Source organism: Dasypus novemcinctus, chromosome 2 (assembly GCF_030445035.2).
Source record: "Dasypus novemcinctus isolate mDasNov1 chromosome 2, mDasNov1.1.hap2, whole genome shotgun sequence".
NCBI classification, from domain to species: domain Eukaryota; kingdom Metazoa; phylum Chordata; class Mammalia; order Cingulata; family Dasypodidae; genus Dasypus; species Dasypus novemcinctus.
The window spans coordinates 25277858-25299715 of record NC_080674.1 but is presented as its reverse complement, the minus strand read 5'-3'; positions in this window follow the sequence as shown (position 1 = coordinate 25299715).

Here is a 21858-nt window from a genome sequence, read left to right as displayed (position 1 = left end):
CTCAGATAGAGGGGCATAGACTTGTTTTCCACCACAATTTTTTCTGTCTATAGAGACAGCTGACACATATAGCTCAAGTAATTGGACTATTTGCACCGGATTCTGACATGGGTTAAGTAAACCTGGTAGCCTTACTTCTCAATAAGTAAATTTGAGTTGGGGCAGCATTTCAAAGTGTTGCGTGTGATGCTCCCAAAATCTAAAGAGTTACCAGGTGTTGTGTGTTCTTGGTAATGTAAGGCACATTATTATTACATGCCCAATTCCATTTGACCACTAAAAATATCAGTGATAAATTGGGCCCTCATGTTGTATTAATCTGCAGTCATCGGCAGTTTTTGATCTTTTAACAAGTTACAGAGCGCACTAGTCAAGAGGAGTCCCCTTTTCAATCCTGGAGACTAGTATGTGTGGAAGTTGATGGAAGAAAAATGAAGAGCAGCCTCTTTGATTTTGCTTAATAGGGGTGTGAAGACCAGGGGTTGCATAAGTTTGGCTGAAAATAAATAAAACAACCATTTATTAGTGTTTATTCTTGAGAGACAACATTGTAGAAGAATTTTTTACACGTTTTCCTTTTTTAAGTGTTTTTTTCTGTGGTTTTTCATGTTGTATATTCTAAAGATTTAGCATTCTTCAATGAGAAAATTAGCTAATATTACAAGAAACAACAGTAAAAAGGCATGTAAAACTACACATATTTTTAAGATTTCTTTTTTTTTTTTTAGGAGTAGACATGACTTTAAGACTTACAGGACCCAATGATGGCCAGCTGGGAGGTACCATGCCACCACTTGGGAGCTACAGGTTTATATAGGGAAATACAATGGAGGGGGAGTGCTCATATAGAGATCAATAGGCATCGATAATGCATATAATGTAAACAGGTACTGTTAATAATAAACTTGTTTAGAGCCTATGGGCAAAAATACAGGTTAGAAATGTTGTCATCCATTTACTGCCATTCCACCTGAGAGAGTTGGGTTGCTGGCCAGTTCAACACCATCCTACCCAGCAATATACACTGATAGCTGGTAGGAGGGGCAAGTAGGCATTCTTGCTCCCCACACTCCTTCTAATTATACATAGGAAGCATAATATAGAGTGTAACAATAGGGAGAACTGGTCATGAAATAAAGAATGAAAGGAAATATTTTCAATTAAAAACAGTTTTCAATTATTTTTAAACATTAATGAAATATTCCCAAAGAAATATGGCAATCAGAAAAATGCAAATTACTGATTACACTTCAGTTAGCAGTGGATTTGCAACATATGGAACAATTAAATCTCTATGAATTAATGAAAACATAATGAAGGCGATTTCCAAAGTCATGGTGAGACAACTCATGAAGCTAGAAAAACAGGAAGGTCTTTTAAATTATAAGCACTTCATAAAATAATTGAAAAGTTATTGGTTAAAAAAACAACACCTTATTTCCATGTATTTTTAAATGTCTTGCAAATCAACGTTTTTATAAAACTCATGAAATTTCTAGGAATCAAAAAACAAAATAGTGATTAAGTTACTGTAAAAAAAAAGTATAACTCAAATATATAAAAATATCAAGTCATTTGAAACCTCCAGGAAAACTTTTATAGCTCACCTTTTTCTATATTATGCAATATCCAAAAAGTAGCATTATATGGAAATCCAACAGATGGAATCAGTTGGAAAAATATAAACTATTATAATTCTATTTAGCACTTAGCTGAAGAAGTTGATGTTTCTATAAGAAGCATGATAAATCATGCACTTTGTTACATATTCTTTTATAGAGTTGTTTTTTAGTTTCTTTGCATTCAGACATAGAGAATAATTTTGAAATTAAACAGTACATATAATTGCATTATAAATATAACTAGCTCTACTAAATGATTTCCTCATAAAGATGCTCATGTTAACTGGATTTTAGAAAGAGCATAAACTGGAAAGTTTGTTTGAATTTTTAATGTTATTTTTTATATGTAAGAGAAAAGAATGGATATTATTTCTTCTTTGAAGTTAATATTATTGCCATATAAAGATATTTGATCAATAATTTTTAATTAAAATGTAGAGGCACAAGCATCATTTTTAAGACCACTTTAGTTATATGGAGATGATCATTTAAAAAAAGAAATAAATTTCTAACCTTAGAAAATATCATTAAGTTTTTAGACAACAAGGTAAAATTGGCTAATTTATTAAATGTTCCTTGGATTTTCATAAAAACTTAAATTTTTGAATTTTTTCAGGGATAAATTTTATATTACTCTGACCTTCACATAAAAGGATATTTAACGTTTTGAAAATATTGCAGTTTACAGCACTAATGTTTGAAAAGACCCAAAAACATCTGCAAGAAACAGATATATGTATTTTCAAAACACCATCTTAAGAGAAAACTAAGTTACAAAAATATCCCTGTCCAAATTATTTCATTTTGGTTTCAAGTTTCACTAAATAAATAGTATATCAATAAACATGATAGTTTTTTAAAATTGTTTTTGAGTTGTTAGAAAAAAATTACATGGAATGAATTAAATACTATATAATGTTGCTATTGAAAGAGTACACAGTTTCAAATTTGTGTTAAGTTTGTCACTTTAATTAATTCTGGGACATCGTGTCCTCGTTTTCTGGAAGAAATTTTGCAGAACTGGTGTTTATTCTTGAAATATTTGGTAGGCGTTTACAATGAAATCAGTTTCTAGAGCTACCTCTTTTTCACAGGTTTTAGTCATGAATTAATATGCTTAATAATTATAGGAATTTCAAATTATTTATTTGATATGGTGAGGTGTGGTCATTTCTGTTTTCTAAGGAATTGGCCCACTTTATCTAAAGTTGTCCTATTTATGTGTGTAGAGCTGATCATAGATTCCCTTATTATCTTATTTATGACGCCAAAGTCTATATAATATATCCCTCGTCTCGTTCTTGGTATTAGAAATTCATGTCTTCTTTCTTTTCTTTTTTGCCATCTTGCTATAAGTTCATCAATTTCAATGGCCTTTGCAAACAACTGTGCTTTATTTCTGTGAATTTCTGTTATTTTTGTCTTCTCAATTTCATTGTTTTCTGCTCTTATCTTTAGCATTATTTTTCTCTTCTTCTTGATTTGAGTTTCTTTTGCTCTTCTTTCCTACTTTCATGAAATGGGAACTTAGATTATTGATTTATGAGTTTCTCTCTTGTTATGATGCAAGGATTTAGTGCTATTCATATCCCTTGCAGTACTTTAGCTGCATTTCACAAGTTCTGAAATTTGTTGTGTGTTTTCAATTTTGTCCAACTTAATGTATTTTTTGTGTTTCCCTTGCAACTTCTTCTGTGATCCACGGGTTATTTAGAAGTATGCTGTTTACGTTTTCAAGTGTTGAATGATTTTTATTGTTATCCTTCTATTATTGCTTGCTAGTAATATTTCATTTGGGTTATAGAATAGTCTGTACGATGTTAATCCTTTTAAATTTTTGAGATATGCTTTGTAGTATATCATCTATCTGAGAATATGTTTCATGTCAATTGGAAAGAATATCTATCTTGTTGATTTTGAGATGTATTTTATAAAGGTCAATTAGATTCTGCTGGTGATGGTATTGTATAGCCTTGCTGGTTTTCTGTCCAGAATTTCTGTCCATTGTTGAGAGGAAAAGAGTGGTTATGTTTCCAACTATAATTTCTAATGTATCTATTTCAGTTCTATCAGTTTTTTGCCTCACGTACTTTGTAATTCTGTTGTTTGTTATGCACACATTTAGGATTACCATGTTCCTCTGTACATAATGTATTTAAAGTCCTTCTTTGTTTCCAATAATGTTATTTGCTCTAATGTCTTTTTTGTCTGATAAAAATAATTTTTATTGTATATGTTTTCTCCATTTGTTACTTTCTACCTCTCTATATTACCAAATTTGAAATAAGTTTCTGTAGACAATTTGCAATATAGGCACTTTTCTATCTACTCTACCAATGTCTTTTTTATAGTTGATATATTTAGAACAAATATATTTAATTTAATTATTGCTATGGTAGAACTTAAAATCTGCCAATTTATTATTATTTTTTCTCTTTGTTTTACTTGCTTTGCATTCATCTGGTTTAATTTTTTCTGTATTTTTAATATTCTTTTAGAATACCTTTTGATTTATTTTTAATGTTTTTTAATGTATGTCTTTACATAGTTATTTTATTAATTGCTCTAGGCATTACATTATCATGGAATACATAACATTTCATTGTACATAACATCACCGTCTACTGGTATCAATGTTTTACCAGTTAAGTGAACTGTAATTATCTACCTTTAAATCTCTTCACCCTCCCCCATTTATAATTGTCTTAAATATGTTCTCTACTTGCATTGAGGACCACATTAGTCACTGTTAAAATGGTTGTTTTAACATAAAACACAGTTTACCTAAGAAGGAAAGGAAAACTTTTTTATCCATATTTTTGTTCTGCCCTTTGTTTTTCTTCCTTCCTAATATTCTAATATACTTTCTTTTATTATTTTATTTCTGTTTAGAGACTGGGAAAAATTCTCTTACTATTCTTTCACTTGAGAATGTCTCAATTTCCCCTCCATTTCCAAAGAATGTTTTCTTCCAGGACTTAAAAACGTTATGCCACTTCTTTCTGTGCTCTATGGTCTGATGAGAAATTCACTGTTATTTCAAAAATTTTCTCCATGTAGTATTGCTTCTCTCTTACTACTTTCTAGATTTTTTTCTTTGCTTTAGTTTTCAGACGTTTGACTATGCAGTGTTTTGGCATGGATTTCTTTATGTTTAATCTGTTTGGGCTTTCCTCAGCATTTTTAAAAAAGATTTATTTATTTATCTATCTAAATTATCTATCTATCTATCTATCTATCTATTTATCTATCTATATATGTATTTATTTATTTTCCCCTGCCCCCATGGCTTGCTTGCTGTCTGCTCTCTGTGTCCATTGCTGCATATTGTTCTATGTCTGCTTCTTCCTTTGTTGCATCATCTTGCTGAGCCAGCTCTCCACCATGCGAGCCATCAGCTCTCTGTGGGTGTGGGCCAGCTTGCCTTCATAAGGAGCCCCTAGGATGCAAACCCATATGGTAGATGGGAACCCAATACATTGAGCCACAGCCACTTCCCTCCTCAGCATATTTTACTGTAGGTTTACATCATTTGCCACATTTTGGAAAAGTCCATGTTTTATATTTTCAGATGTGTTTTTAGCCTTATTTTTTCCCAGATTTTAATAACACAAATGTTAGAATTTTTTTTTATAGACCCACAAATCCCTTATGTTCTGTTAATTTTTTTTTTATCTATTTTCTCTGTTTTCTTTCTGTTGCTCAGTTTGGGTAGTTTCTATTTTTCTACCCTTAATTTCACTGATTTTTGCTCAATCCTTTGAATTTTGCTGCTGTGCCCAACCACTCAAATTTTTATATTTTTCATTTCTAAAATTTCCATTCTTTGCTGAGGATTCTTATTTTTCTGATCTTTATATTATTTCATTTGTTTCATGCATGTTCACAATTGCTGATTGAGATATTTTCTGATGTTTTACAATCCTCATCAGATCATTTTAACATCTGTGTCATCGCAGTGATGTCGTTCATTGATTTTAGATCTTCCTGCTTTCAGATATGACAATTGACTTCCTATTGAAACATGGATATTTTCAATTATTTGTTACAATACTTTAAATCTTATTTAAATTTTGTGTTCTAGCGGTCCTTCCCTGACATGGCTCCAGCAGGGTAAGGAAAGATGCTGCCTCTTTACTGCTGTGTTAGAGAGGAAATCCATGCTCTTCCATTAGCTTCCACTGACATAGAATGTGAGGGGCACTGGTTGCTGCTGGATGGGGATGAGAATCCTGACTCCACTGCTATAGATGAAAGTTCTGATGCTCCACTAGATTTCATATGACACTACCCCACTGAGCAGGGGAAAATGACTCTTTACCATCAGGTGGGCTTAAGTTCATATTTCACAGGTTGGCATCCTGCCATGAAGGTTGGGCTTCTAAGTATCCATTGGGGATGGTAAAAACCCTAGTCATAACAGACTTGCACTCTACTGTATATCAAAATAAAAGGATTGGAGCAGATGTGGCTTGAGGAGTTGAGTTCCTGCCTCCCACATGGAAGGTCCCAGATTTGGTTCCCATGCCTCCTAAAGAAAACAAACAAATAATGAGCAAAAGCAACAAGCAGAAGCAAAAAAATACTAAATACATTGAATTTCACACTTAAAAATTGTGTTTTATAAGGCTTAGGAATTAATGTCAATAAATTATTTTAAAACCTAAAAAATAAATGGAGGGACGTGATAAATATTTTCCCTCTTGTCATGAAAGCTAGGAATGGTGAGGAAAATGGCTAATTCTCTCATTTCATTATAATACAATAGCTGCTTTGATGTGGAAAATATTGCACAAATACATAGATTTTATTTTGACTAATCTCTAATATTTTAATACAAGCTAGATACATTATCATTTTAAACTATTTTTGTTAATAGAAAATTGTTTATGTTCTATACTATTTTTCTTATCAACTATATAGAAACACATACATTTAACACTCAAAAATATATTAAAAGATTTTTTTTTTAAACAACCTCTTGGAACAATCAGCAAGATGGTGGCAGAGTAAGGAGCTCCTAGAGTCAGCTCCTGCTACCGGGCATTAGTAAACACCCAGAGCTCTCTGGACCTAACTGAAGCACCTGTTTCAGGGCTCCGGAAAACCAGAAGCACATTCTGTAGCATCCTTGAAGGAATGGAAGGAGGAGACGGCCCATCTGCAGAGAAGACTCATAAGTAGTGCACTCCACAACATGGAGGCCAGTGCCCATCCTCCACTGGAGGCTCAAACCACCTCAGAAGCTATTCCACAGCTGAAATTGAAAGCCCCACTTCCCAAAAATGGGGGAGGAAGAGATGGTTGGGTACCAACTTCAGCTCCTGATGAGTAAATTCAATGGGCTAAATAAAGGAAGAGACATGCAAACATATGCGTCATGGGTGTCCCACAAAAAGAAGAGAAGGGAAAAAAGGCATATTTGAAGAAATAATGGTAGAAAATTTCCCAACCCTATTGAAGGACATAGGTATCCATGTCCAAGAAGCACAACATATTCCCATCCAAAAAATCTGGATAGACCAACTCTGAGATACATACTAATCAGAATGTCAAATGCCAAAGAAAAGGAGAATTCTGAGAACAGCAAGAGAAAAACAATGCATAATATATAAGGAACACCCAATAAGTTTAAGTGCTGAGTTCTCATCAGAAACCATGGAGGCAAGAAGATGGTGATATGATATATTTAAGATGCTCCAAGAAAAAAACTTCCAGCCAAGAATCTTATATCTGGCAAGGTTATCTTTCAAAAATGAGAGTGAGTTTAGATTATTCACAGAGAAACAGAACCTGAGAAAATTTCTAACAAAGACACCAGAAGATACTAAAGGGTGTGCTAGAGCCTGAAAAGAAAAGACAGGAGAGAGAGGCCTGTAAGAGAATCTAGAAATGAAGATTACAAAAGTAGCTAAAAATGTCCGAAGAATGGTGAAAATAAACTATGACAGATATAACTCAAATAGTCAGGAGTAAACTTAACCAATTATGTAAAGCACTTTTGTTTAGAAAACTGCAACTCACTGTTAAAAAGAAAAAACAAAAAAAAAACAAAAAAAAACCACCTAAATACACAGGAAGAACATTCCATGCTCATGGATTGAAACACTAAATATCATTAAAACGTCAATTCTATTCAAATCAATATACAGATTCAATGCATTTCCTACAAAAATTCCACAAGCATTTTTTTAAATTGAAAACATGATTATCAAAATTATTTTGAAGGGTAAGTGGTCCTGAATAGCCAGCAACAACCCTCATCTCCAGACTTTAAATCATAGTACCTAGCTATAGTGGTAAAAACAGCATGGCACTGGCCTAAAGACAGACACATAGATCAGTGAAACCAAACTGATGGTTTAGAAACTCTCACATGTATGGTCAAATGATTTTTGACTAGACTGTCAAACCCACACAGCTCAGGCAGAGCAGTCCATTCAATAAATGATGCTGAAAGAACTGGATATCCATAGCCAAAAGGAGGAAAGAAGATCCGTCTCACACTTTATCCACAAATTAACTCAAAATGGGTAAAAAACCTAAAAATAAATGCAAGAACCAGAAAGCTTCTAGAAGAAATTGTAGTAAAATATCTTCAAATCCTAGTGGTAGGTAGTGGATTCTTAAAGGAAATAAGAGGAGGACTGAGGTGGACTAATCATGTATGTAGAAGTTTTAATTAGCTTCACAAAAAAAGTGTGGAAATGTAGAGTGGATGGCAACACATAGTGAGTAACAGCTATTTTATAAATGGAGATGTGGCTGAAAATGTTAGTCTAATGATGTAAATGTCAAATTACAGAATGCTAGAGAATAATCTAAGAATTGAATAGCATGGTAATCCAAGAGGTGGATTAGAACTGTGGTTGGTGGTACAGAAGCAAGAGTATCCTTTGGTAGCTAGAGCAAATGTACATTTCTATTGCAGGATGGTGGGAACGTAGAGAAGAATGGGAAAAATAAAACTGGAGTAACCTATGGACTGTGGTTAGTGGTAATAATATAATATTCTTGTATCTATGTCAAAGATGTACTCTGTTGATAATGGGGCAGTATGGAAAATGTTCCAAATGTACGCTATGGATGTGGTAACCATCAGATATTATCTTATCTGTAATAAAGTTTCCACCACAGTGTAGTGTGTTGATAGTGAGGTGTTGTTTGGGAATTCTGCATATGTGCATAATTGGTTTATAAGTTTACATCTTCTGTCATAAATATATATTTAAAAAAAATAATAGGGTGGGTTGGGGGAAAATACACCAAATATAAAAGGACTATAATTAGTAGTAGGATTTTGATAATATTCATTCATAATTTGTAACAAATGTCTCATGACAATGCAAGGTGTTAGTGGAGGGTTGATATATGGGACGCTTGTATGATGTTATGCATGTTTGCTTAGTAAGTTCACTTACTAACTTACACTTAGTATGTAATTTACACTTAGTAAGTTTGCTATAAACTTACTGTTAATGTATGTTCATATATACATGATATAAAGACAATAATAATAATAGGCCCGTTGCGGAAAATACTTTGGTTAGTAGTAATATTTTGATAACGCTCTTTAATCGTTAGTTAAAAATGTTTAACAACAATGCAAGGCATTGGTGATAGGGTGAGGTAAAAGAGTCCTGTATGATGTTATATATGTTTGTTTTGTAAGTTCACAATTACTACTATACACTTATTGTTTATATATGTTTAGGTATGAGTGATTACTTCAGTAAATTTAAAAATAAAAGAACCTCAGGCTATACAATTGAGATAAACAAGAAATCTTTAAAAGTGAAGTATTTGCACAAAGGTAACACAGCTATTAATGATAAATTTGAAGTGCAATAAAGATCTCCAGAGTGAAATTTTGTTTCCTTTATAGATATTTTTATTGCTAGAACCCATACCTGCATTTAACATAAAAATGTGATTCTCTTCCATTTAATGTTTGCTATAATCCCATGAAGAAAGCCTCCTCTAATTCAATTTTTTATTAAATTATGTTTGTGTCTGTAGGCATAAAAGTTTGAATCTTACCCTAATTTTACAATGGAAACAGTTCCAAAAGTGACCTTCAATAAGTGATTTTCCCTCCATATGTTTCATTGTATAAAAGAAAGTGAAAAATGAAGCATCGTTTCATTAATAAACTTGCAAGGGTCATTTGCCAGGATTAGTGTGTGTAAAACTCTAATGATTGGTGTCATAAACATATTTAATGGTCTTAATATTTCATGAAAGTACATAAAATTGATGATGACATCGATTTAAAATACCTGTATTATGTAATATAATGTGGTTTAATGCTCTTATTTTTTTTTTCAATGTGTTCTTAAAGGAGTTAAATTATTTCTAAATTTCTTATCCTGCCTTTTAAAATATTAACTGAATCTTTTGGAATCATTTTCTATATCACTTCTATACCAATATGCAGAAAGTGATAAGAAAATATGCAACTTTAAACCAAAGATTTTCTCTGAGTTACTATTTTTAGAAAAAAATAAAACCCTAAAATTGATATTTTAATTTATCGCTGCATGGCTTTTCTTTTACATCGCTTTCTTTAAATTCAAATTAGAAGCAAATTTAGTGACAAATGAGATTTCATAAAATATATATCAGAAATTATCTTTTCTCTGAATTTATAATGCCATTTTAAAAAAATCATATCATTCTTTGAGTAATTGCCCTTAAGTAATGAGGATGTTTATGAAACAAGATGGAAAGTATGCAGTGGTGCAAGTAGAATATTTTACAAATAATTGAATAATTTCCAAACAATATAGAATCAAAATAATTAAATAACAATAATTTCAAAAATTTTGTTAGGTAAGTTCAAACAAAGTTGATTATATTAAAAACCAATTATTGGGTTTAACATAAGTGTAGATTTGGAAGTCTGATGTCTGTGATTGCAAATAGTATGCCTTGTCTTGTGTTAAGGAATTGTGTCCCTATATCATTGGAAATTGTATACTTCTTATCTGACTGCATTTTAAATAACTGCTATCAACTAGTAGGTCTTATATTTTTAAGTTTCTTATAACACATTAAGAAATTTAGAAAAAGGGGTTTATTTTTAAATTGAACTTCCATGGTCAACATAGCTATCTATTATGAAAAGACATAAGTACATAAATGCAACAGGTTTCCTCAGCATTTTAAAAGTTAGATTGTCTTGTTTGAAGTAATGACATGGAATAGTGAAACCCAGATACTTACCTACTTTCTTGTTCTCTGTGGACTCTGAAAGACTTTCATGTTACACGATATGTAAAATTCTAATCAGATTACAATGAAGTTTAATATAACACTCAATAATAAATACGTATCTTTTCAAGATGTAAAACATTACCAAGTGTACACCTCGCTAATTATTTAGAAACCTACCAGCATTATAATTATAAATAAAAGACCTTCCTTCCCATCTGAAGGACGATGTCTCTGTCTGTCACAGGCTTTCAATTACTTCCAACATTTTTGATGTGCAAGTCCAGTACTAAATCAGAAATATTCAGGCTCGGGTTAGGAAAAGATTTCATTATCAAAAAGCAAGAGAAACAATGAACAACACAACAGACATCTATGGTATTTGAAAAAGACTAGAATATGTCTAAAAGGCAAGTTTGGATATATGGACAAGTCTAGGGGTAGCCAGACCCCGATAGTTAAATGGCTTAAGCATCCTGGATACTTCACTATATCTGGGACACAGTGACACAGCATAAGTGCACTCTGCTTCTGGCAATGAACTTGAAACTCTACTGACACATGCACCAGCTAATCAGTACATGTAACATGATAGATATTCCACTATACAAGCCAATCATATATTCTGATAGTAGTAAATAAAAGCAGCTCCCATGTAAACAGAGGAGCAGAGAGAACAAAGGAAGCTTGAAGGAGCAGAAGCAGAGACAGAGCAGGGAAAGGTGGAAAGAGCATGGAATGAACTCAATATGCCTAAACTCCCCGTGGCTCTGCATGCCTTCTTCTTTGCAGACAGCCCTGACTCCCCCACTCTGACTGAGCACCGGCATTTGGTGTAGGTGGCAGTATGTTCTGAGCATAGTGAGTGGATCTTCAGCCCCGGTTGATTTGACAATACATAATGGGGATGGACTGTGGCCCCTTTGGGTCTCTGGTATCTGGTGGCAGTGATTCTCCTGTAATGGGCCCCTCTGGAGAGCTAGGATACTGTTCTATTCCAGAGTTTATTGCAAAGGTGCTGGAAACTTTGGGAGTTGTGTTAACTCTTTCCTGGAAAGAATGGGCTGGGGAAGTGGCCAAGTTATTCCTGACTCTGCTGCAGGAACAGCACAGGGAAATCTTGGCTAGCAAGCCCACATTCAGAGACTTACAGGGTGGAGGCCTGCCTGAGTGTGTTGGAGAAAGAGATGGCTCTTGGGGAGGCTTACGGTGCTGTGAGCACTCAGGATGAGCCCCGGGCTGGGCCCCCACACCCCTCCCAGGACTCTGTGTTGGATGAAATGGCATGATACTGGGGAGCTGCCAGAGGCTGTTACTAAATGGGCAACTTATATGTACCTGTTTCAGATTGTGCATGAGATGGCATTGCACCAAATGATGTGTCAAAAGATTACAAAGGCCCAGAGAGTGAGTTCTTTTCCACCCATATGAAGGACATGATTCTGACTACAGCTCCACCAGATACTTTTGGTTCTTTGCAGCCTTTTTAGCCCTATATGTGGATAAAGCAGGATTGTGGAGTCCAAAAGGTCCCTCCCCCTTCTGGAACAGCACGAGAAGGGGACCGTATGGGGGAGCAAGGGAACGATCCAATGCAGGCTTGGGAGAGAAAGGCCTTGAGGTCGTTGAAAGTGTCTCGACTGCAAATGTGGGCAGACCTCATTGCTGCCAGTGTGACTCTGGATAAGATAAAGCAGCCCCCTAATGATGTGCTGCTGGAAAGAGCAGATGCCAAAACAGTAGTACCCAAAGTTGTGGGGGAATAGGCCCCCACTAATGGCACATCCTCTCTGTTTATAAGATGTTTTACAGGCAAAGCCAGAAGACAATGTCTCTGAAAATTGACAAATGGGCCAAAGAACCTGATTAGGGAGGTCCGAGGACCAGAAGCCACACATGGTCTGCCATGTGGCCTGTCCAGAAGCCTGGCAGAATGGGGCGCATGATAGTAAATTACCGTGAACTGAATAAAGTGACTCCACCTTTACATGCAGCAGTCCCATCAGTGACTGAGCTCATGGATCAGCTATCACATGTGTCGGGACAATATCATTATGTATTGGATTTGGCTAATGCTTTTTTTCTCTGTAGATATTGCACCAGAGAATGAAGAACAATTTGCCTTTACATGAAGAAGACATCAATGAACCTTTTTAGTGCTTCCTCAAGGGTATATTCATAGCCCAACCATCTGTCATAGTTTAATTGTACAAAATATGCTAACCTCTGATTTCTTTCAGATTTAGAAGAAGAAGACAAAACATACAAGATAGGCTAACAACATAGAGTTGAGCAGTCAACAAAGCAAAGGTTCAAGGGCATGGAGTATCTGTCAAATTCTTGGGAACTGTTTGGTTGGGTAAGACAAAAATTATCCCTGAAACAATATAGATAAAGTACAAGTATACCCCCAACCTACTACTATAGAACATTTATAGGCATTTACTGGCCTATTAGGATATTAGAAAGTGTTTATACCTCATTTGGCACAGTTATTCTGCCCCTTGTATGCTCTCCAGAAGAAAAGGAAATGTTTAAGATTGGACTGATAGCCATGAACATGCCATTCAAGCTGCCAAGCAGGCAGTAGATCAAGCTCAGGCCTTGCAAGTTATTGATCATTCCCTGCCATTCCAAATTAATGTCACTTGTCATGATGATAGGTATGGCTGGAGTCGCTGACAAACAAATGAGAAATGCAGGGCACCCATAGAGTTCTGGTTTCAATGATAAAAAAAGAAAAAGCTGAACCTCACTATTTGCTCATTGAGCACCAGTTAGTGGTGGCATATGCCACCCTTCAAGCATGTAAAGTGCTCAGGGATTCATGATGAGTCCTAGCGCAAACCTCCCTCCCTGTGGCAGGATGGATACATTCATGGTTAAATACCCCCAGGACTGGGGTGGCTCGGATGCCCACATTGGCCAAATAGGGCACATATTTAAAACAGCAGGCAATGTTGAGTACTATCCTCCTGTCTGTACAGCTGCAGGAAGTGTTAGGACTGGTAAAATGTCAAGTTAACCCCTTGGCCAGTGGAATTCCTGGTCCCCAGGCTGTAGAGCCTAGCCCATACAAAGATGGAACAGGCACTATACCAACTCATGCCAGTATAGTGAAAGAGCTAGCAAAGGCATGGTGATGTCTTAAACTGCTGTAGGTATCCAAGTGGATACAGAAGGTATCTGGACTTAGTCAAAGCAGCCAGTGGACTGAATTGAGATTCATATGGCTCATTATAATGCATGAACCCAGTCCCTTTACTGTGTGTACAAATAGTTAAGCCATGTACAAAAAACTAAATTTATGGCTGCCTCAGTGGAAGCAGCAAGAATAGATGATTGGTAAAAGACCTCTCTGGGAATAAAATTTGTGGAAGGACTTGTGGTCCAAAGAAAAAAGTGCAGCATAACTGTTTATCATGTTGCAAGGCATAAACCCCTCATAAGCCAAGGAAATAATGCTGCAGTCTAGCACCTAAGAGTTTTACAACATCCAACAGATTGGATGGGCTGCCTGGTTACATAGGCACATGGGACATGTGGGGGCTCTAACCCTCCTGCAGATAGCCAGGTGATACGGTATCCCATTAACATCTGCAGATACAGTAGCCTGTGAACTATGTGCTGAACAATATCCACATAGATGCCAGGTGCCCATGAAAGAAAGGATAATAAAGTGAGGAGACAAACCCATATGGGTATGTAAGGTAGATTATAGAGAACCCCTGCCCTCTGATAAAAAAAATATATAATTTCCTGTTCACAGCTGTAAATACTAATACGGGTTTAGTTTTTGCCTTTGCATCTTGAATAACCACCCCAAAGAGTACCACTATGGCATTAAATATTTTGAGTGCCCAGTGGGAGCATCCCCTTTAAGTGTGGGTGACAGAGGCACCCATTTCACAAGTTCCAAAGTACAAACCTGAGCAAAAAATGAAGACATTGATTGGCATTTAAATGTGCCATATCAACCACAGGTTGCAGGCATGATTGAAAGGTATAATGGGGAAGCAGACTTGGCCCAATGGATAGGGTGTCCACCTACCTTACCACATGGGAGATCTGCAGTTCAAACCCAGGGCCTCCTTGACCCATGTGGAGCTGGCCCATGCACAGTGCTGATGCACGCAAGGAGTGCTGTGCCATGCAGGGGTGCCCCCCACATAGGGGAGCCCCACGCACAAGGAGTGTGCCCCATAAGGAGAGTTACCCAGTGTGAAAGAAAGTGCATCCTGCTCAGGAATGGTGCTGCACACATGGAGAACTGATGCAGCAAGATGACACAACAACAACAAAAAAGAAACACAGATTCTCGTGCAGCTGACAACAACAGAAGTGGACAAAAAGAAGAACACGCAGCAAATGGACACAGAGAACAGACAACTGGGGCGGAGAGGGGTAGGGGAAAGAAATAAATAAAATAAAATAAGTAATAATAAAGAAGAAAGGTATAATGGTTTATTGAAGGGCAAATTATGCATGATTTCTCCAAAGGGGCTGACCTTGCAGGGGTGGGCTACCTACCTACTGCTGGCAGTATGCCTTCTAAATGTAGAATTGCAGTCGGCCCAAGACTTGGTTGTACAGGGACATGCTTCATCTTTATATATAATAATAAATACCTGCAACTGTCTTGCATTTCCTAAAGTTTTAGATGGACCTTTGGTATTGTCTGCTCCCACTGCCTTAGGATCAGGACAAACAGCAGTGTGGACATGGCTGTGAACTGTTATAACTGAAGTCCTCATTTAGAGAGCCATCCTGTTACCAGATGATGCCGGCATGAAAAAGAGGTTGACCATGGCACCATAAGTTTGTAAACAGCCATCTGAAGTACAAGTTGCACTGCCTAAAAACTCAGGGGGAACCCGTCTAAGGAAAACTTTTGTCTTGCAAATGTAGCCAATACCATTGCTCCCCTTTGCAATCGACTTTAGTGTGGGGAGAAAAGATATGGTATTCCATACAAGGGCAGCCACCATTGCCTGCTACCATTCTGTCCCAGGATGAACAAGTAAGTCATATGTATATTGCTTGAGGGATGTGATTTACCTCTTATGGTATCTTTGACCCTACTGTCTTTCCCCCCTGGCTGACAGCAGCCAATATTATACTGTCATGGGCTCATACCTATGCCCATGTTCACAGCATAACCCAGTGCTGGGTATGCACTGACCTGCCAGCAGAAGGAGCAGAAGGCCTTCCATGGACCATAGCCCCAGAGACGGAGCTAATTGGACGTGACTTCAGACAACCAACTGGCCCAGCAGAATGGGAAACAATACAATGACAAGTAGAAGCACTGCTCCACAGAGATATGGACAATCCCCACCCCAAGTAGGTTATGCTTTCTATAATGGGTGGGGGGGCTTCCAGCCGAGCATGTAACATTAAGGGAAATAGTACCCAGTGTAGTTAGCAATGTGCCAATGATTCCCGGAAAATAGCAGGATGAAGCCCCCATTTCTTTGTAATCGTACTGTAGTCAATAGTCGAACCAAGTATTGGTGGGAACATCTGAAATCCATTTGGAAATGGGTTGTAATAATTGGCATGAGTTTTATAGCTTTCTTAGGTATGTTTTGTTGTACCCTATATTGTTGCTGTGGCTTTTGGGCACAGGGTATGGCCCTGTGGCAATGAGCCCTTAAAACACTGGCCCTTTAAGGGGTAAAATGTAGGGGTAGCTAGAGCCCAATATTTAAATGGCTTAAGCATTTACATATTCATGTATCCTGGATACATCTTTGCTATATCAGGGATACAGTGACACAGCATTACTGCCTCAGCTTCTGGGGATATACTTGAACCTCTACTGACACATGCGCCAACTAATCAGTATATGTGACATGATCAGTATGCCACTCTAAGAGCCAATCATATATTTTGATAGTAGTAATTTAAAAACAGCTCCCATGTAAGCAGAGGAGCAGAGAGAACAAAGAAAGTTTAAAGGAACAGGAGCAGAGTGAGAGCAGAGAAAGGTGGAAAGGAGCATGGAATAAACTCAGTATGCATAAACTCCCTATGGCTCTGCATGCCTTCTTTGCAAATGGCCCTGACTCCCTCATTTTAACTAAAAAGCCCAGCTCAAACACGACAGCAGGTAAACGGATATTAGCAAGAAAAGAAATTGTAGAACTAAAAATAATATGAGACACTAAAACAAACCCTGAAATTTTGGTGCCTAATTAGTGATAGAAACAAAAATCAAAAAAGATGTATTTTAATCAATTGTAATTTATACTTTTGAAAATGTATGTACAATGTTAAGCCACAGATTTTGGTAGCCCTTATAAAATATAGAAAACTACTGACAGACAAAAAATCATCGCAAAAGCTGTTAACATTCCTCTTTCAGTAAATGATAAATAACAGGGAGGGCAAATTACAAATATGGACGATTTGCACAATGTTTTTTTAAAATCTGGCACAAATGCATCTAACAAAAATAGAATATGCATTTCTTTAAAGTGCACATAAAACATAAAGGCACTAACATAAATATAATTTAATTTCATTATACACTGGAGTAGCAGTTTGATATGGTTATGAATTCCAAAAATAGATATTGGATTATGTTTGTAATCTGGTCTGTACCTGATTAAGTTACAATTAGGGCTTTACAACATTACGGTATTGAGTCCCCAACCCTTGGTTGGTGGAGACTCCCTGATAAAAGGCATCACAAAGGACAGAGTTGAGGGTTTTTGATGTTGGAGAGTTTTGATGTTGGAGTTTGATGCTAAAGCCTTAACCAGGAGCCCCGGGAACAAAGCTCACAGAGAAAAGAGAAGCAAGCCCCAGGAAGAGAGGAACTCTGAGCCCAGGAAGAAGCAGGCCCTGGGAAGAGAGGCACCCTGAACCCAGAGAGAAGCAAGACCTGGGAAAAGAGGAACCCAGGAAGTCTGAACCCTTGCAGACATTGGCAGCCATCTTGCTCCAGTACATGAAAACAGATGTTGGTTATGGAAGAAGTTACTTCCTAATAAATGCCTAATAAATACCCTTTATAAAACCAACCAATTTCTGGTATTTTGCATCAGCATTCCTTTGACTAACACACTGGGCCATTAAGGAAATCTCAATAAGTTTCAAATAATTGAAATGATGCAGAGTATTTATTTGACTAAACGCAAATAACTATGAATCAATACCAAATTGATAACTAGAAACTCCACATAATTTTAAGAAACTCAGAAATAAATCTCAAAGTAGCAAAGTTGCCCAGAACGATAAGGTAATGTTTGTACTTTCAGATTCAGCTGAATCCTTCCTCTGTCCCATGGGCTACTTGCCTTCCTCTGGGAACAAAGATCTCCTTCCACTCTGAGCCTGATTAAGCATACAGTTTACAGAAAGTTACAACTTCCTAGGCAGGTCACATTGAGTAATTGTGTGGCAGGAGTTAATTTTACAATTCACCTTGCTTTCTGCATTTATGAATTCTAGCTTCCGAGAACACAGTAAAATATATGTTGAATATTTTCAATACACACACACCAATACCACCATGTCCTTGAGGCTGGAACCTTAGTCTCACAAAAAGTTCCAAAGTTTGTGTATTACCTGCTCTCTGGTATTGGTGTGTGTGGTAGAATGAGTTTATCCTGAAGTTGTGCCTCCTATTGTACATCACTTATTGTTCAGTGGCTTCTATGGCTCAAGGTGGTTTTATGCAAGATCCCTGTTGGGTAAACAACATCTCTCTAAATCAGGAGTTCTTAAACTATTTTGTCATGTGAAAACCATGGGCCTCTTCTCAGAATGTAGCAGTAGAGAGTTTTATGACACTCAACATGTGCATGCCTTTAAATTAAATTTTAGTATTATTCAAAATTATATTTTACAACTTTCCCATTATTTCAATACCTAATAACCTAACACCATTCAACATCTGTTTAAAGAGTCATTTTCAGCAAACATTTAGAACTTTAAGTTTTCCCACAGAGTCATAAAACCATCTCTGCCATTCTTATCAACCTTTTTGCAGGCAGTTATCCATTGCACTCAGAACATGCTACATAAAAATAAAGGTCATATTAAGTCCACACTATATATTATTTAATAAATATGTCACACCCACACAAACAAAACACATCCCCTTAAAGCTAATGTTTTTTTGAATTTCAATTCAAGCTCACAGACCCCTGAAATCTTTCCATGGACCACTTGGGGGCCCATGGATCCATGGCTAAGAACCCCTGCTCTAAACAAAGAGATAGTGCTGCTAGCAGATATTCTCTGGTGGGAGAGGCAATCCCATTATTAGTATAAGTACCATTCATAGTAATGCTGAATTCACATAGCAGCATCAACTGAGAAAGATTCTCATGTAATTAATTTGCTGCCATCTGTTGTAGATTGAATCATGTTCACATCTTAATCCATGTCTTATGTGCAGATGTTATTTTTTAAAGTGTGGATCAAGTGCAAGAAACCTACCTGTAATTAGTACCCTTTGCAAATGTTCTTATTAAAGGTGTGGATCAAATGCATTGCAAAAAAACTCTCCTCACTGGCAATATTCCCTTTAGTATTGTGCTTTACACATCCTGCTAAAATAGTATCATGAAAGCAGCTCAATTCTCAGTCTTCTGTATCCTAACTTATCTTTTGTCATTTGACGTGACCTGGTTTACAATTAGAATGCTGAGTTTTCTACATGGTTTCTGTCCAATTCCAATTCCAATTCAAATGTTTTTGTTTCTGTTGTTTGTTTGTTTGTTTGTTTGTTTGTTTTTACATGTTTTAAAGGGGAGATGACCACTCTGTGAATTTAAAAGATATGCATGGAAATTTAAGTTTAAAGGAAAGTTTTAAAAAGTCTTTTGTCATAAATAAGGGTGTAATAACTATTTGAAATGGTCAAAGTCATAACAGGCATAGAAGCTTATACAAGTATCAGGACTTCCTTCCATGGCTAATTTATTTTGACTTGTTTCACTAATCAAAGCACACTCTGTGCGCTTAGATAGCTGGTGACATTTAACTGAAATTTTATATTTCAGAATTTGTTTGTATTAAAGCTTTTTAACTGCCATTTTGTTTAAGATGGTGCTGAATTGAAAAATATACATATAATTTGAAAGAATAATTTTCTTAGAAAGAAATTATCTTGGTCACATTCACAATGAAAAAAAGTTTTTTTTTTTCTTTTCTCTTTTGCACATTTTGAGATTTATTTTTTTACTAAAGAACAGAAAATTTAAGAGAAAAAATAAAATTGGCAGCACCAGACAGATTAAACAATAAGGTATTTTGTCCTATGGGTTTGATACATTTATAAAAGAAATAAATACTATCACATTGTACTCATCATAACTTTTCACTGTGTCTTTGTTTTTATTCTTTATAAATTCATCCACAGTCTTAAAGTGGATGTATTCAATGAATTTATATTGCTGTTAGCAGTTCATTGTGTGATTATACCAGATGATATTATTATAGTACAATATAATTGGTTTATATATTTTCCCTTTTTGGTAAAAATAGTGCACTAAGTATATTTATATAAACATAAGCATTTCATATTATTTCTATAACAAGTTTTTTTCCATAAACTGAATACATCTGAGTAACTAGTGTATACACACACAGACGTGCACACACAGAGAAAATACCAGCATCCTGGAAGTCACCTTTGATTTCTTAGAAAATCCAAAAGAATATATAGACCCACTCTTTCTTTCAGCAAATACAGAAGATGCAGACTAATAAATAATATCTAAGTATATTTACTTTATAAAACAACAAAGCATCTAAAAGTACATCAAATCAATAAATCAATCACCAATCTGTCTCTGTAGATAGGGAACTGTTACTTTTTGCTAGGACTCTCTAACTGTGTGCCAAATGCTCTCAGGGTGATCAGTTCCCCTCTTTAAGGAATTGAAGTCCCTCATATCCTTTAAGCCTATCAACATTCCTCCCCTCTCTCGTCACAACATCTATACTGGCTTTCTTTTCAAAACATTCTGATTCAGTTTTTATACAAATTTTATTTCCTTAGAGGACTTAAAATTAGTGAAACTAGATCAAACAGCTATGCTTTGAAGGAGGCAGGCTTTCCAGTTGTTTTTGGACTGGTTTTACCCAGATCATGAACATTAAGTTCTCTATTTGCATCTGATAACAATATGTTATTTTGCCATCAGTGCCTTCTCAATCTAACTTTGAGTTTCCCTTTTTGTATCAGACACAATTAATTTATTAACATGTGGAAACGTTATGTTTTCTATCAAATTTATTTTTGTAAACCATATTGGATTGGGCCACTACCACTATTATTAAACTGTATTAATTTGATAGTCTAATAAAATCTTTAAAAATATGAATTGAAGTGCCTACTGTGAAGGTTAGGCTATTGTGTCAACTTGGTCAGGTAATTGTGCCCAGTTGTTTGGTCAAGCAAGCACTGGGCTAACTGTAACTCAAGGGCATTTATTACTTTAGTCACCATTGACTTTAATGCAGTGGTAAATCATAGATAGTGGTTACATCAATCAGGGAGATTGCCATCAGCAATGAGTACCACTTAACCCAATCAGTTGAATGCCTTGAAAGGGGAAGTTATTCTAGCATTGAGAGAGAATTTCCCAGCTCATCTTTGGACAGCCATCATCTCCCAGAACTTGTCAAGAACCTTCACTGGACTTTTGTTGCAGCCCCTGGTGGCAGCTTGCCTGCAGAACTTGGACTTGTTCATCCCCATGGCCACATGAGAGACTCTTATAGAACCACAAACTCTTGACAGATATCTCTTGTTGATTCTGTTTCCCTAGAGAACCCTGACTAATACAGCTTGGTACTGGGAGTGGTTCTTGAGGAACAGAGCCTTAAACATGGGGTGTCTGAGGTGGTTCTTGGAGTTTTGAAATTATCTCTCTATTCTTTTTGGGCTCAATGATACTGATGACTCCCTTTCCAATAATGAAGAGGCTACTAACAGTCCATGGCATGAGGTGGCAATCGATATACGCAAAATAGCATCACTGGATTCCCATACGTACACATT